The sequence below is a fragment of the Bactrocera neohumeralis genome, unplaced genomic scaffold (assembly GCF_024586455.1).
Source record: "Bactrocera neohumeralis isolate Rockhampton unplaced genomic scaffold, APGP_CSIRO_Bneo_wtdbg2-racon-allhic-juicebox.fasta_v2 ctg3064, whole genome shotgun sequence".
NCBI lineage: Eukaryota > Metazoa > Arthropoda > Insecta > Diptera > Tephritidae > Bactrocera > Bactrocera neohumeralis.
This window is the reverse complement of record NW_026090511.1, coordinates 1-14,837: the sequence shown is the minus strand read 5'-3', so window position 1 is coordinate 14,837 and position 14,837 is coordinate 1. Positions and strand designations below refer to the sequence as shown.

Below are 14,837 nucleotides of genomic sequence, written 5' to 3'. Positions count from 1 at the left end.
ATTGAATAAATTGCTTAAACAAGTATCAGAAAATAAAGAGAAGAAACAACACCCAACAATTTACAGAGTTTTAAAATCTCGGGAAACAATTTTTACATTGGAACATGAAAATGCGTTTGAAGGAAACTCCATATCCCATGCCGGGTTTCCCCGAACGCCTCAAAGAGTTCATGCACGATCCATAATCAGAAGACTAACAATGAATGCATTTGTGATGGAAACTGAAGAGCAAGGAGCAACGTCTATATGTCAATGCCAACATACAAGATCCACATTGATTCAGCATACGCTCCGCCACCGGTTCAAGAAGATATGGATAGAAAGCACCGAGTTCACAATACAGAGAGATGCGATTGTTTTTACTTTTTGCCTTGGTATGTGACAGATTTAGTGTGCCTGACAGAGCACAGCATTGAGAACCGCTCTTTTGCAAGATTTTATAATTAAAGATAAGCATGGAAACTCTCTCATCATGGATAAATCGAAAGTTCGCAGAGAAAAGAGAAATGCGGCGAGCAAAAGTGCTTCATAAACGGTTAGATGATACCAATTTGTCAGCGTTTTCATTCGATGGCAGAAAAAGATGATACTTTAACGATAGATAAAATTGATGAAAAATATATGCTAGGATGGTAAAAGAACCTCATCTTGTTATTTTAGAGGAATTCAATTCCGAATTGAACCGCTGAATACAAAACAACCAAATTAAATAGTTTTTGAACGATAAAAATATCTCACTGGATACATTAATTGGAATATGCACTGACGGTGAGCCAACAAACACTGGCCCACACAGTGGAATTATACGACGATTCGAATTGCTGTTAAAAACACCATTGCGATTGGTTTGTTTTGCCGTCTACACTTTAACGAGACTTCCGTTTGGCATTTGTTTGAAGCTTTGGATAAATCAACCAACACTGGACCAAGATCGGCTTCCGAAAACTGAGCCGTCAAATCGAAACTTGTGAAACCTTTCCAGTAAGTTATTGCCTATCACTCATTTATTATAATTGTCAACCATTTTTAATTATTTTATTATTATATATTTTAGGTGGTGGACAGCTTTCTCAGAAAAATTGAGTTGCAAAATATGCCCCCCTGCTCCAGGAAAAAAATTTTCCACCGAATCAGAAAATTAACCTTACTGCATGGCTTCCATACAATTTCTGGCAGCGTGGTTCCGGTGGATCTGGCTAACATCAAACCAGGAAAAAATTGTACATTCTCGGTGACCCACCAGGCCGCTAGATTATTGCGATTATATGACAGGGAAAATCAAAACAAATTTAAGATTCTAGTTGAATTTATAATTAAATGTTATGTGCCGAAATGTACTTTAATATCAAGTATTACGAAAACTCTGTCGTGTACGGCGGTGCATTTTTTTTCAAGTTCATTGGTTGGTCACGATTTCACAGAACCTCGTTTACGCAAAACTGTCAATCAAGTAATTAAAAATAATTCATATTATGCGTATTCGGAAAATATCTTGTTATCAATGTTGTTTGATGATGCCGAAAAGCATGACTGTGCCATCAAGAAAATTCGCTATCGAACCGATGTTGACGAGCCAATGGAATTTAGAGTTTATAAAAACCAGATATAAATTTAATTGATTATTTCGGAAATGATCAATTTGAATGATATACAGTATCGTGTTTGAACCACCATTCACGCGAAGCATTCCCTACGATACAATTGAAAGAATATTTAAACAAGATGATCCACCGTTTAACCAGTCAAAAAATCCATCACACATATAACGGAACGACATGTTCAATTGCTAGCTAGCGTTTAAACAGGTTTATACGCGGAAAATGTAGAGGCTGTTATAAAACGACATTAGAGAGTCATTTTGAAATTGCCCAGACTTGAAAGTAAAGACTTCAAACAATAATTTTTTGGTTTCTTTTCTATAACTCACTTAGAATTAATTTTTTTACTATACATGTTTCGGACTAAATAAATTTTTTTAAGAAAAAATAGATATTATTATAAATAAATAAATAAAAATAAAGAAAAAACATAGCCATTTAGCTGATTTTTTCATGTAAAGGCCAAAAATGGGCGGTGAGTTTTGAAACATTGTATGGGGAACCCCCCAGGGGAGTTCCAGGGGTGTGCCACTGGCAGAGTGGATCGGCCGTTCAAGTTAGTGGAATCGGTCATACATTTGGACTCGATTGGAACACTCTAATGGGTCAAAGTGGGATTTTCAAAATTTGCCTCTACCCAAAGGTTCGACTCAAATGGGGACATCAAAATTCGTTTTAGGGGTATGGTTCCTTCGGCAAAGTATCTTATTTTGATCCCTAGAATATGATTTATATAAATGGGCGATTTTTAAATCGACTCGCCTAATATATATATATATATAATATATATTTATATAACCGTTTTCATTAAATGGAACTGCAATATGTTTAAACAAAAATATATATTATGGTCACAAGTATATTTTTTATATATGCCGATATATAAAATGCCTTACGCATATGTACGTAAAAAAGCTCACAACTTGGGAAAAGTTTTCCCAATTTAGCCTAAAAACACTTACATAACTGGCATCACCACCATTAACTGTTCCATCTCATGTAAAGTGGTGAACAAAATAGGAACAACCATAGGTGCTGTAAGTTTTAAAATGTGCTGTTTTCTTAAAAATTGTTTTTAGATAAAATTATAACTTACATAATTTTTACCTAACAGTGATTACAATTTTCTAATACAAAGGTAACAAAAAAACCAATATTAATGCGAAACTCTAAAACCTGCAAATTATGCTTACCTCTTTTTGTTCACACAACTGTACAATTCCATGAATCTTCAGATATGAACTTTGTGCAATGTCATATTAAGGTAATCATCTGCGATGAACATTAAGTTACGGAGAATGTGGATTTTTTCGCAACATTTTGCTGCTTCCCTCCGTAAACTGATTTCATTCAGCTTCGTGCGCACTTTGCAAACTTTGCAGGCTAAAAATGTGCCCATTCCTGTCCCACCTCCCATTTACCTACAATCACTTTCTGAAGCCCCCAGATCAATAGCAGCAAAAATGCTTGAAGCAGTGCTGAAAAAATGGAAGCACGCGAAATACAGAGAACGTGTATTGCTCTTCAGCTCTAAAAAATGTGTAGAGCGGAATGAGTAAATGACGGGTGTGTTGTTGCAAATGGCACGGGAGAGATGAGAGGAGCAACAAAAACCGCTGAGCAAAACGAACAACGGCAGGTAAAAACTTAAAAAAACAAAATTATGTTATTTAAAAGTACTTTGTAATTTACCCTTCTTTATGTCTGAAATCTCTGTGCAGTGTAAGGAAAATATACTTCCTTGCCCTTAACATTACCAATAATGTTGGAAATGAAGTTGAGAGCTCTAGAACAGAAGATTGGCTCATTGAAAATAGATAACTATTTCGCAAAATAAACAGGCCAGAAATCGTTAAGTAAAATGAATGCTCGACTTTTGCGTATCATGTGGCATTAATTCTTCAATAAGGACTTGACATAACGTTTTTGGAAATCTAAAAGTTTGAATAAATGAAAAGCCGCAAGTTAAAAGGATCGCTCTTGTCCCGCAGACCTTTTTTAGGGATTTGCCTATTTTTACCGCTTCCTCCTGCTCCTGAACAACAGCCCCACAAACAAAAAACAGTTCCTCTATTCAGTTTTCATTGAGTTTTTGAATTCACTTCAGCATAAGAAAAACCTCACAAATAGCAAAATCACAATAGTGAGGATGGTGATTTTTGTGAGGACATGAGTATAGGGCTGATATCTATCACATTAATGTTGGGGAATATGTACCCTGCCAACCACGGCTACCCTTTTTGTCAAATATTTCAATACAACTACACATTTTTTCTCTATGCACTAACACAAACGCACATTTTTGAGTTATTTTTTGTTTACCAAAATGCGATGAAAAAAAGTTTCTTTCATTTCTTGATTTATTTGAATGAGTGCGAAGGAGAAAACATAATTGTCAATAGTGCCAAAAGAAAATTCCAAAAGGGGTAATACATAAACTATTGAAAGACACATATCATTCGTGATCGTACCATCGTAAAAGAGTCTCGTACAACAAGAAGGTAAGTATGATTTTTATGTGATTTTTTTCTTTAAATAATTTGCAAATAATTACTTCATTTGTTTTTATAGCATTGGAAATCAGAATGAATTGGAAATAGCAGCTGCAGCAATATCATCAGAAGCATCAAATATCAATTGTTAAGTAAGTATGTGAAAAAAGTGTGTGTCCTTTGAAATTGAACTGCGCAGTCCAATATAAAACGCAAAAATAAATGCATACAAATGTACATATGTATTTTATGCGTTTAAGGCGGCCTGCACAATCCAATATATGTATGTAATATATGAAAACAAATGTTTGTTTTATATTTTAAATGATCAAATAATATTTACATTTTCTTTCAGATGTTATTATTATTTTTATTTAATTACACCCAACTCTTTTTTAAACGGTTTCTTCTTACACAAATTTCAAATTATACGGTTGAAAGGCACGGTATTGTAATTTTGTTTGTTTTTACCACACTTAGCATTGTTGAAATGAACATACATAGTAGTAATTGGGAAATCCCCTTATTCGATAACTCTTACCTACACATTTCGTTGGCATGATATTTACATTGCTGAAATGGATATCTCCAGCGATGATACCGACTTTAGTCCAGTTTGTCGCCTACAATTGCGCTTGTTATCAAGTAGCGACGAATAATTATGTAGCTATGTTAATATTGTTTCCTTATTTCTATTCTAATTTTTCTGTTCTTAATTCTGGATTAACAGATTTCTTTTGTTTTTTGCTTGCTCTACCAATTTTTCACCTGTATGAATTATGTATTTTAAGTTTTAATGTTCAATAAAATGCCATATGAACATACAATTTGTATGAATAAGCGAAATTTTATAGTTTTCAACATTTTTTACACGGTATTTACAAGTAAATGTAGTTCTTAATTTCATCTTACACGGTTTTCAGATGTCATGGAAACGCCTCTTTTTTATACGGATTTCTGAGGATCGTATCTACCGTGTAAAAAAAGAGGTGGGTGTATTCTTTCTTTTCAGATTTTATCACTATTTTTATTTAATTAATTTTTGCTTTCAGAGCAAATTCTATTTGTATTTAATATATTTTGTTGTTTTTTCAGATATTAAAATTTTTTTTATTGAACATATGTTCATGTTTGTAATTCTGTAAAAAATGTTTATTAATAAAGAAAAATAAAAAAAATTTAAATTTAAAATGTTTAGAATCTTAAAAATATTCTAAATTAGGAGAGAGAAAATGCAACCCTGCATCAGCCGTAGATTGGAGATATTAGAGCAGGACAGATATACCTTTTTTATATGCCACTGCTGAATTAGCGCAACAGAGATGTACTGGTATGATCACATGTACTCGTATACGTACGTGCGTACGAAAAGTGGGTAGAATCTTCACGCGGTTTACGGCAATCTACCCACATTACTACCTACTGTTTCACTGGTTTTTAACCGCTCATGGTTAGCAGGGTACATTTCCGTTAAAGGCATTAAATATATATACATATACATTAGGGTGTGTCATTCTGAGGCAACATTTTTTTTCAACTGAAAAACAGGCTAAAACCTTTCGAAAATGTGAAAAAAGTCACTCAAAAGTTGAGCTCTTAATATTGATATTAAGAGGTGCCTCTTTCAAATTTTCTGTTTTCCATGTAAATAACATGAAAAAAAATCATTGTTTTTGTGGTGGTTATTGTGCGGAGGTTATTATATGTGCACGCGATGGCTGCCGGTAGGGATGGTAAACTCGATTCCGATTCTACTCGAGAATTGAGTTTTCTCGTAAAATAATCCATTTTTCGAATGTCAAGAATCGATTCTTAATCGACTACTGAAGATCGATTCCAAGTAAGTACAATTTTCTTTTATGCTTTCTACAACTCAAAAGCTAACGAATATTTTATTCGAAAATTGGCTTGAAAATCCGAAAATCATCAGAATATAAAAAATCCGAATTCGAGTAAATTTTTTTATGAATCGAGTTATAGAATAGGGGATGGAATTTGCAAATTTTTAGTTGTGCTTAATATGGTACGGTCCAAAAGATTTGCAAAAATGTAGTTGAGAGTGTCGAAATAGATAAACCTCGAATTAAATGTGTATAATATGAAATTTTATTTTAAACAATTTATTAACACAAGCAAAAATAGAAAACCTATTTCTATACGTATGTATTAATAGAATGCACAGATATCATTATTTTATAAACCATGACAAAACATGACGCTATGCGTTTGTACAAAAATCTGATTCCACCGGCCCACAAACCACTTCAAACTGTTTTTTTCTGGGTGAAATTGCAGTTCTTGAATCTCTTCTGGTTGCTTTTCGTCCCAAATCCGCAAATTTAACTTATTTATATACCCATTGAGTCAGAAATGGGTCTCAACGTTTCAAAAAATTAGGTCTGAAAACGTCGAATCTTCAGGAACTTTTCTAGTGCTCATAGAACAATGCGATGCCGATTGAGAAGTTTGAGTGGCTTCAGTTTCTGCACAAGCTGTATTTCGCTTTCGCCATTTCAATTAAAGATCTCGACGTAAAATGCGCCAAGTTGTTCAATACGACAGTCCGAGTTGCTGCCAACGGTGCCGAATCAACTCTCTACGGTCTTGGTGTACACTTTCAGCTACGGCTGTTATATTCCCTTCACTGCGTGCTGGACGTGGTCTATTCAGTCGAATATTATCCAATAAAGAATGCGAATACGCTCAGTTGGCCGATTATATTCACCATAAGTTGAGCGAAGCGTGCGAGACATATTCAGAACGTGAGTTTTCATAATAAAGTCGAACGATTTGTTAACCTTGTTTAGGCGTAAGTCTTGCCATGTTGAAATGTCAAACAATACTGAACAAAAATATCTCTTCTTCTTCTTCTTCTTTATTGTCGCAGACACCGCTTATGCGATTATAGCCGAGTTAACAACAGCGCGCCAGTCGTTTCTTCTTTTCCCTACGTGGCGCCAATTGGATATTCCAAGCGAAGCGAGGCCCTTCTCTACCTGGTCCTTCCAACGGAGTGGAGGTGTTCCTCTTTCAATACTTTCAGAGCTGGAGTGTTTTGTCTATTCGGACAACATGACCTAGCCAGCGTAGCCGCTGTCTTTTAATTCGCTGCACTATGTCAATGTCGTCGTATATCTCATACAGCTCATCGTTCCATCCAATGCAATATTCGCCCTGGCCAATGCGCGAAGGACCATAAATCTTTCACAGAACCTTTCTTTCTAAAACTCGCAACGTCGACTGTTCATCAGTTGTTGTCATCATCCAAGCCTCTGCATCATATAGCAGGACGGGAATAATGAGTGACTTATAGAGTTTGGTTTCGTCGAGAGAGGACTTTACTTCTTAATTGCCTACTCAGTCCAAAACAGCACCTGTTGACAAGAGTTATCCTGCGTTGGATTTCTATGCTGACATTGTTGATGGTGTTTATACTGGTTCCTAATCTATCTATCTACCTCGGCATACGCCAGGACAACAAATAAAAATAACTACCATCTAAAAATTTGTATAGACATAATAGTGCACAATAAAATTAAAATGAATAGGGGTGCAGGTTTTACCTGGCGAGATCAATCGTATCGGACTAAATCGTAAAATGACATGAACTTCGCTTCCAATCGTTTGTCGATATTGTACAAAATCAGCTTTTCTGCTTGTGCTGTGACAGAAATGGACTTCATCGCCATTGGCAAACATTTTTCGGCAAAATTCTTTAAGTTTTTCTTGAAATTCATTATGAATGCCCATCATTACATCATTATTACATCATTGCAGACAACTGCAACGACCCCAACAAATTATTAATAATGATGTTATGGTGCTTCAAAAATTTGAGAACGGCGTTGAAAATATCATTAGACGAAGAGCCGACAATGGGTGCAAATTCCAAAAATCAATCCTTACACTAATAAGCCACACTTATTATCACCGCTATCTTTTATTCATTGATAAGTCAGTGCTTTCATCTATTAGCACTGAAAAATATTAGCGTCTTGCAATATCTGCAATGTCAATAAAATTTTCAGCCCCAGTTAGCGATGTTATTATTTTTTACACTTGTGCCGATTGAAGGACAGCTTATATAGTGTTTTCGAATCCTTTACAGTTTTCATATTAAACATTTAATGATTTAGCTACGAAGGTAAGAAATCCTATTATATAGTAAGTGTGTACAAAGAAAGTAAAAGTTCTTGGTAAGGCTGAGCTCAGGCTACTACCGGGGTCACAGTTGGCGGATAGTGGACGGCCTACGCTAAGTAGGTTAGCTGCGAATAGTAATACGCAGCCCCGACCAAAAGCTGCAGGAGAGGAGGGCCTGACTCAAAACGCCTCACGCGCCTAATGAACCTCCCGCGAAGAGGCGAGTAGACGCCGCCTTAAAATAAGCGTCCACAACCCCCACCGGGGTTGCATCGGGGGAGAACCTAATCAAGAGAGGGAGACAACAAAGCGACGAGGGAACAGAAAACGACGAAAAACCTCCGATCACACAAGCAGCACCGGCCAAACAAGGAGAAGTGAAGAGCATCCCAGCTGCCACTAAAGAAGGAACTCAAAACTCGTCGAAACAAGAGTATATCACCCAAATGAGACGAGCAGAAGAGGAATCCCTAGTAAAGTGGAAGGAAGAACGTCAGCATGGACGTTAAGAATGGAACGGCACAGCTAGACAAACTCTTTCACGTCATAAAGAGCTACCTCAGAAACTAGCTCACTGCAGAGAACGAAAAAAGGCGAGCACATTTAAGCAGACGCATCACGACCCCCGAGTCAGCAACCTCGAAGCGCCGTGCGACAAGCCCTTTCTAGCCGCGAGAAACAGTGCGACCACGAAACGAAAACGACGGCCAGTGGCAAAAAGTTTTGCCTAAAAAACCGGAAAGACCCACGTAAACGATGGAACGAGTGAAGAAGCGCCCAAAAACGCAAACAAGAGGCAACAAGCCAACAACACAGCTGCAAGTCAGAAAGGAAATAATAGGCTTAAACGACAAACAGAGGCCGTTATAATAAAACCAGCAGAAGAAAATAGTTACACGGAAGTCCTCAAGAACATCCGTAGTAAGGTAGATCTTAAAGAAGCCGAGGTCAAGGGGGACCCGCAAAACAAGAGCCGGGGCTCTATTTCTAGAGCTGGAGAAGGGACAGTCCACAAAGGCCAGCTTCTGGGAGGCACTTAAGTCCACTCTTAAAGAGACTGCAACTGTGGCCGACCATAAAACTAAGGCTACCATAAATATCAGAGACCTCGACTCGGTCACAACAAAAGAGGAAGTAGCAGTGGCTGTCAAAGAAGCGCTACAGGACGCCACTGAAGACTTAGCTCCTAACACAAGAGAGCAGGTAAGGGCATACATATCGCTGGACCAGGATAGGGCAGACACATTGATGCGACAGGCACGCATCAAAATTGGCTTGGTTAATTGCAGACTGCGGCTAAAAGAAACCCCAAAAGGTGCTTCCGCTGCTTCGGAACAGGGCACTTAACCTGGGAGTGCAAAGGGCCCGATAGAAGAGAACAAGGTGTTTGCATAAAATGCGGCCTACCAGGGCACAAATTGAAAGGGTGCACAAAGCCTCCATCATGCTGCCTTTGCGAAGAGGCTAAGCACGAAAAAGCCGATCACATCCCGGGCTCCGCAAAATGCACGGTATATAGGAACTACCGAAACATATGAAGATCCTACAAGCCAACATGCATAGATGTAAGGCCGCTGACGCACTACTCTCGCAAATGGTGATGGAGAACGACTACGAGATAATCATCATAAGCGAGCAATACAAAAAGAAAGAGTGATGTACATGGCTAGAAGATAGCAGCTCAAGGGCCGCTATATGGTTACCACCAGGGAGTAACGCCACCACTGTGAGCAATGGGAACGGAAACGGTTTCGTCTGGGCCAAGTGCGACCTTTTTACAGTAATTAGCTGCTACTTGACGCCAAGCGATAGTATAGAATTCCAAGAAAAGCTCGACAATATAGAGAACACAGCCAGGACCATAGAAGGCCAATTGATTATCGCCGGAGACCTAAACTCAAGGGCCGTAGAGTGGGGCATGCCAAACACTGACTCGAGAAGAAAGCGAATTTTAGAAATGGCTGCGCGGCTAGGTCTCGTAAATAGTGCTCAGTACGGGAAATGCAACCACGTTCAGAAGACCGAGATGCGAGGAAACTTCACCAGACATCACCCTATCAACAGAACGCATGGCAGGCTCAATAAATAAAACACTGGCAGCGATCATCACTACATCTCTTTCATGATTGACAATGGAAGAAACGCTTACCAACACGAAAGTGGAATATTTCGAAACTAGACATATCGAAATTAATCGCCGCAATAGACGAGCAGAACCCATCTAGCGACTCCTCCCTTATAGCAAGAAAAAATGTCGAGCACACAATGCTTAATATAACCAAAGCCTGCCAAAAATCAATACCCAAGACTTCCCACAGCAAACGTAAAGCAGCAGTTTATTGGTGGACTGAAAATATCGCCAATATACTCACACGCGCATGCCTCCGCCTTCGCAGATCCTACACGAGATCCAGGCGCAGAGGAGCCGCACCCCAAGAGGCCTAGAAATACAAAGCAGCAAAAAAGGAGCTGAAGCACGCCATCGACGACAGTAAAAAAGAAAATGGGAGGAACTACGGGAGGATATAAAAAGAAACTCCTGGGGGCTACGGTATAAAATAGTGATGAAGAAACTCGGCACTAGTTAACAAACTGTTGTTTGTCGCGAGTAAAAGAGATTATATTTATTTGGGCAGTACACTTATTTTCGTGTTGCCTTTCTTATTCATAATTTCTTACTGACTACATTTTATAATCTTAGTGCTATTTATACTCGTGGAATGCGGCTGCTGTTATCTGAATGCAACTTCTTTGTTGTAATTCGATATCTCTTATCTTGCTAGAACAAAGGTAGTTTTGTTATACTTATCAGTTTTTCGTTATGGAGTTCTGTCTGTTGTGTTTATAATGCAGGAATTTTATCGTTTGTTTAGGCAATGAAATTTACTTAGGCTATCTTCAGCGTCGCTGACTCGCTTGAGCAAAGCCACCTGATCTAACTACTACAACTAGCCACTGCCAAGCTTAAGGCCAACAAATCACCCGGCCCGTTCGGGATTCCATCAGAAGTCCTCAAAATTATCGCTGCAGAGCGCCCAAGAGCTATACGAAACTCTGCTTAAACCCAGACTTGAAGCGGCTATCAACAAAACTGGAGGACTGTCCTACACCTAGACAATATGGCTTTAGACCCGGCAGATCAACTATAGGAGCTATAAAATGCGTCATAAAAAGCGTAGAAGCTGCACAGCGTAGATGGCACAAATTCAAAAGAATAGTGTTGCTGGCGGCTCTAGATGTCCGAAACGCCTTCAGCAGCGCTAGATGGGTAGATATGATTGACGCCCTCGAGAAAAGCTTCAAGATTCCCGACTACCTCAGGGCTGTGGTACGGAGCTAAGGAGGGATCACGACAGATAGCGGTCACGTCAGGAGTAGCACAAGGATCCATTCTAGGCCCAGACCTGTGTAACTAAAACTAGAAATGCCAGATGAATTGTATCTAATTGACTATGCGGATGACATTGCAGCAGTAATCACAGCAAGGGATACAGAAGAAACGCGGAGAAAGCTGAACCAGGTCATGATACGGACGCAAACATAGCTCGACACACACAACCTCCAGCTCGCAACGGAGAAAACAGAGCTACTACTAATAACAAAAAAGCACATACCTCTCGAAATAAGCACGCACGGTACAAATCCAGCACGCCGCAGGTAAGGCAGCGAAAATCACTTCTCAACTGAGCCGATTAATGACTAACATAGGAGGTCCCAGCCAAGAAAAGAGAAAGCTCCTATTGTCGGCGACAATCAGTGGCCAGAGTGTATCGCACCGCAGCCCTCAGAGTTGCATCAGCCTACAGAACAGTATCCGGCGACGCAATATTAGTTATAAGCGGCAATGCTCTAATCGACCTTCTAGCATATGAAGGGAAAAGGCTGTGGGAGCTAAAGAAATCAACCGGCAATAACAAGAGCGCAATACAACAAATAAGGAAAGATATGATAATATCATGGCAAAAAAAATGGGAGAATGAAAGTTGCGGCAGATGGACGGCCAGGCTGATAAAAGATCTAGATTTATGGACAAGCCGTAAATTCGGAGAAGTAGACTTTTACACAACCCAGCTGTTATCCGGCCACGGATACTTCAAAAAGTACCTCTACAGAATGGGAAAAGTCGAAGAACCGTCATGCCTATACAACGACGCGACAGAAGATGACGCTGAACACACATTCTTCGAATGTGATCGCTGGCAAGGAGAACGCACCGCCTTAGATGAGCGAAGCAAACTGGGGATTATCCAGAAATACGCAGCACTCTTGCTACGTATCAAAAAGCGGGACCTGGACGCAGGCGGAAATCTCTCAATGAGGAAAATGGAACGCCACCCTGAAGTAATGCCAAGGGGGTTTAGTGACCTGCAAGTGGCACATGCCTTTGCTGTGACGAGAGGACTGATGATGCATTTTCCACCCATTCACCCGCAAAAAAAAAAAAAAAAAAGGAAAAGTTCTTGTATGTTGCTGAACTTATAGTTGTGCTGGTTGTGTAGGATTTCTCTGGGTTGTTGTTGATGGTTCTAGTATGTAATGCATCAATCTTTGTGGACTCCAAAAATTAATCAATTTAAGGCTAAATATAGAATATATACATATATTATTTCAAGAATGCTCATAATCTGTCAAGATGTGAACATTTTCTTATATTTGGAGTGGAGCGTTATTTTCATGAATTGTTTCATTTATCGTTTAATATTTTGATAGTACACATATAATATTAGAGGGTTCAGATTTACAATAAAATTACTTAAAAAAAATTTTGCATTTTGAAATTATTTGAAAATTGTTACATTTTGCTATCTTAGGATCTAAATGAATTTTACCATACCTAAAGGGTATACATTAAATAGTGTCCATTTAGGTTTGAGTGTTGGATGTTTGTAAATTGTAAATATGTATAGCCTGTTCAAGGTAACAAATATGGATATCAGAATATTCCAATATGTTAATTAATGGATGATCCAACTCCTCATGGTTAATTAATTCATGTACATCATTCAAATTAAGGGTGCCAGAGTAAACACTTTTAATTTTCGCAAATAGTATTTGTTTGCAATTCTTTATAAATTTCTGCTATGATTAAATTCTCATTTATCTCTTTTGCTTGTTATTACTTTCTATCAGCCTATTAATTGACGTTTTCGTTTCGATACATCGTCATGATCTGCATAAAGTTTATAAATTTTAGTGCAGAACTAAGAAAGGTAAGTGATCTTTAGGCTTGTAGATATTTGTATAAGTTGATTTTAAGTTTCAATTTTATTAACTAACATTGTTTCGGGCTGTTTTTCTAAATTATAAGAAGATCTCATTATGTCTTCATAGGGCGCAAGTATGTTTGATAAATTTGAAATATGATATAAAAATAAAAATTTGTATAAATGTATATTGGGTTAGTTTCCTCAAGCACATATTTTTTGTTATTCAAATCTATTATATTGTCGCATAATGCGATAAAAAGAAAATAAAATTTCTGTACATGCCTTTACTCTAATTTTATCTTTACGAATAATCCTTCCTTTATTGGTCGTTACTGTCTTTCCGTTGTCTTCCGTTACAATATGTCGTGCCATGTCTGCTTACCTGGTGTTGTTACAGGGGTTCTTGATTGAAAAACACGTCCTCGGGTTTCATGTTGGTTTCGGAATGTATGGTTTTAATGTACTGCCGTACGCTGAATTGTTATGGTCAGCCAAAACTTTCGCCAGTTCAATAATTGCGACTATGCATGTCAACTTGTTCGTTTCTTAGTAGAATGGAACGCTGGCGTTTTGGTTTGCGTTATTTGTAGTCGTTTGTAAATTTGTTGTGCATAGATGATAGTAAACGATAATCTCCTTAACTGCCGCAAATTTTGTTTTTGGGTATATTTGTGGAAAGGATCGTATTTGTATGTATCTTTCTTGAAGGTATTTGTGACAATATTTTGAGTATTTGTCCGTTATTTAATGTACACTCCTTTCAGCAAGGAAACCACTTTCCTACATAAGTTTGAACTCAATTATATATATTTTCGTCAATTACTAACACCAACGCAAACGCGGGATTCTTGTTTTTTAACCTTAGTTTGATGGGAAAAAGTCGTCTAAAATCCTTAGAAATATGCTCCACCAATGTCGAAATAATAGGGTTAACGCATTTCGAATTTCCCAAATGGAATAAAAAGTACACTGATTAGGGTTTATCAAATAAAAGTATCAAGTATACAAATATTTTAAAATGCTAGCAACTTAAATAGAAACAACATAAATTACAATTAATACTTGCTGTAGGTTTGGCTAAGAAAACAGAAATAGAGAAGATACAATAGGTTATTATATAAAAGTGGACCTACCAATTTTTTCCTAGTACTAGTTTTCGCAAAGTATCAGTGACTTCGTTTAAATCCAGACATGAATTTTTTTGAATTTGTAAAATGACCTTTCAGCTGCTGCAAGAACTAACGAAATTGTAAAGATTAATAATATTGCTTCCGTTATATATTTTTGTTCATTATTTCCTTACATAATGAGTGAACGGTCCATGCTTGAGTTAGTCGAAGTAAAACTGTGTGTAAAATATTAATAAATTGTAGTGAAAAATTAAGACCTATTATATC

General features: G+C 37.7%; 1 pseudogene; it reads left to right on the top strand.

Annotated features, from left to right (window-relative positions):
• Positions 1-246: 246 nt before the first annotated feature.
• Positions 247-803, top strand: LOC126766929 (uncharacterized; annotated as a pseudogene).
• Positions 804-14,837: the final 14,034 nt, after the last annotated feature.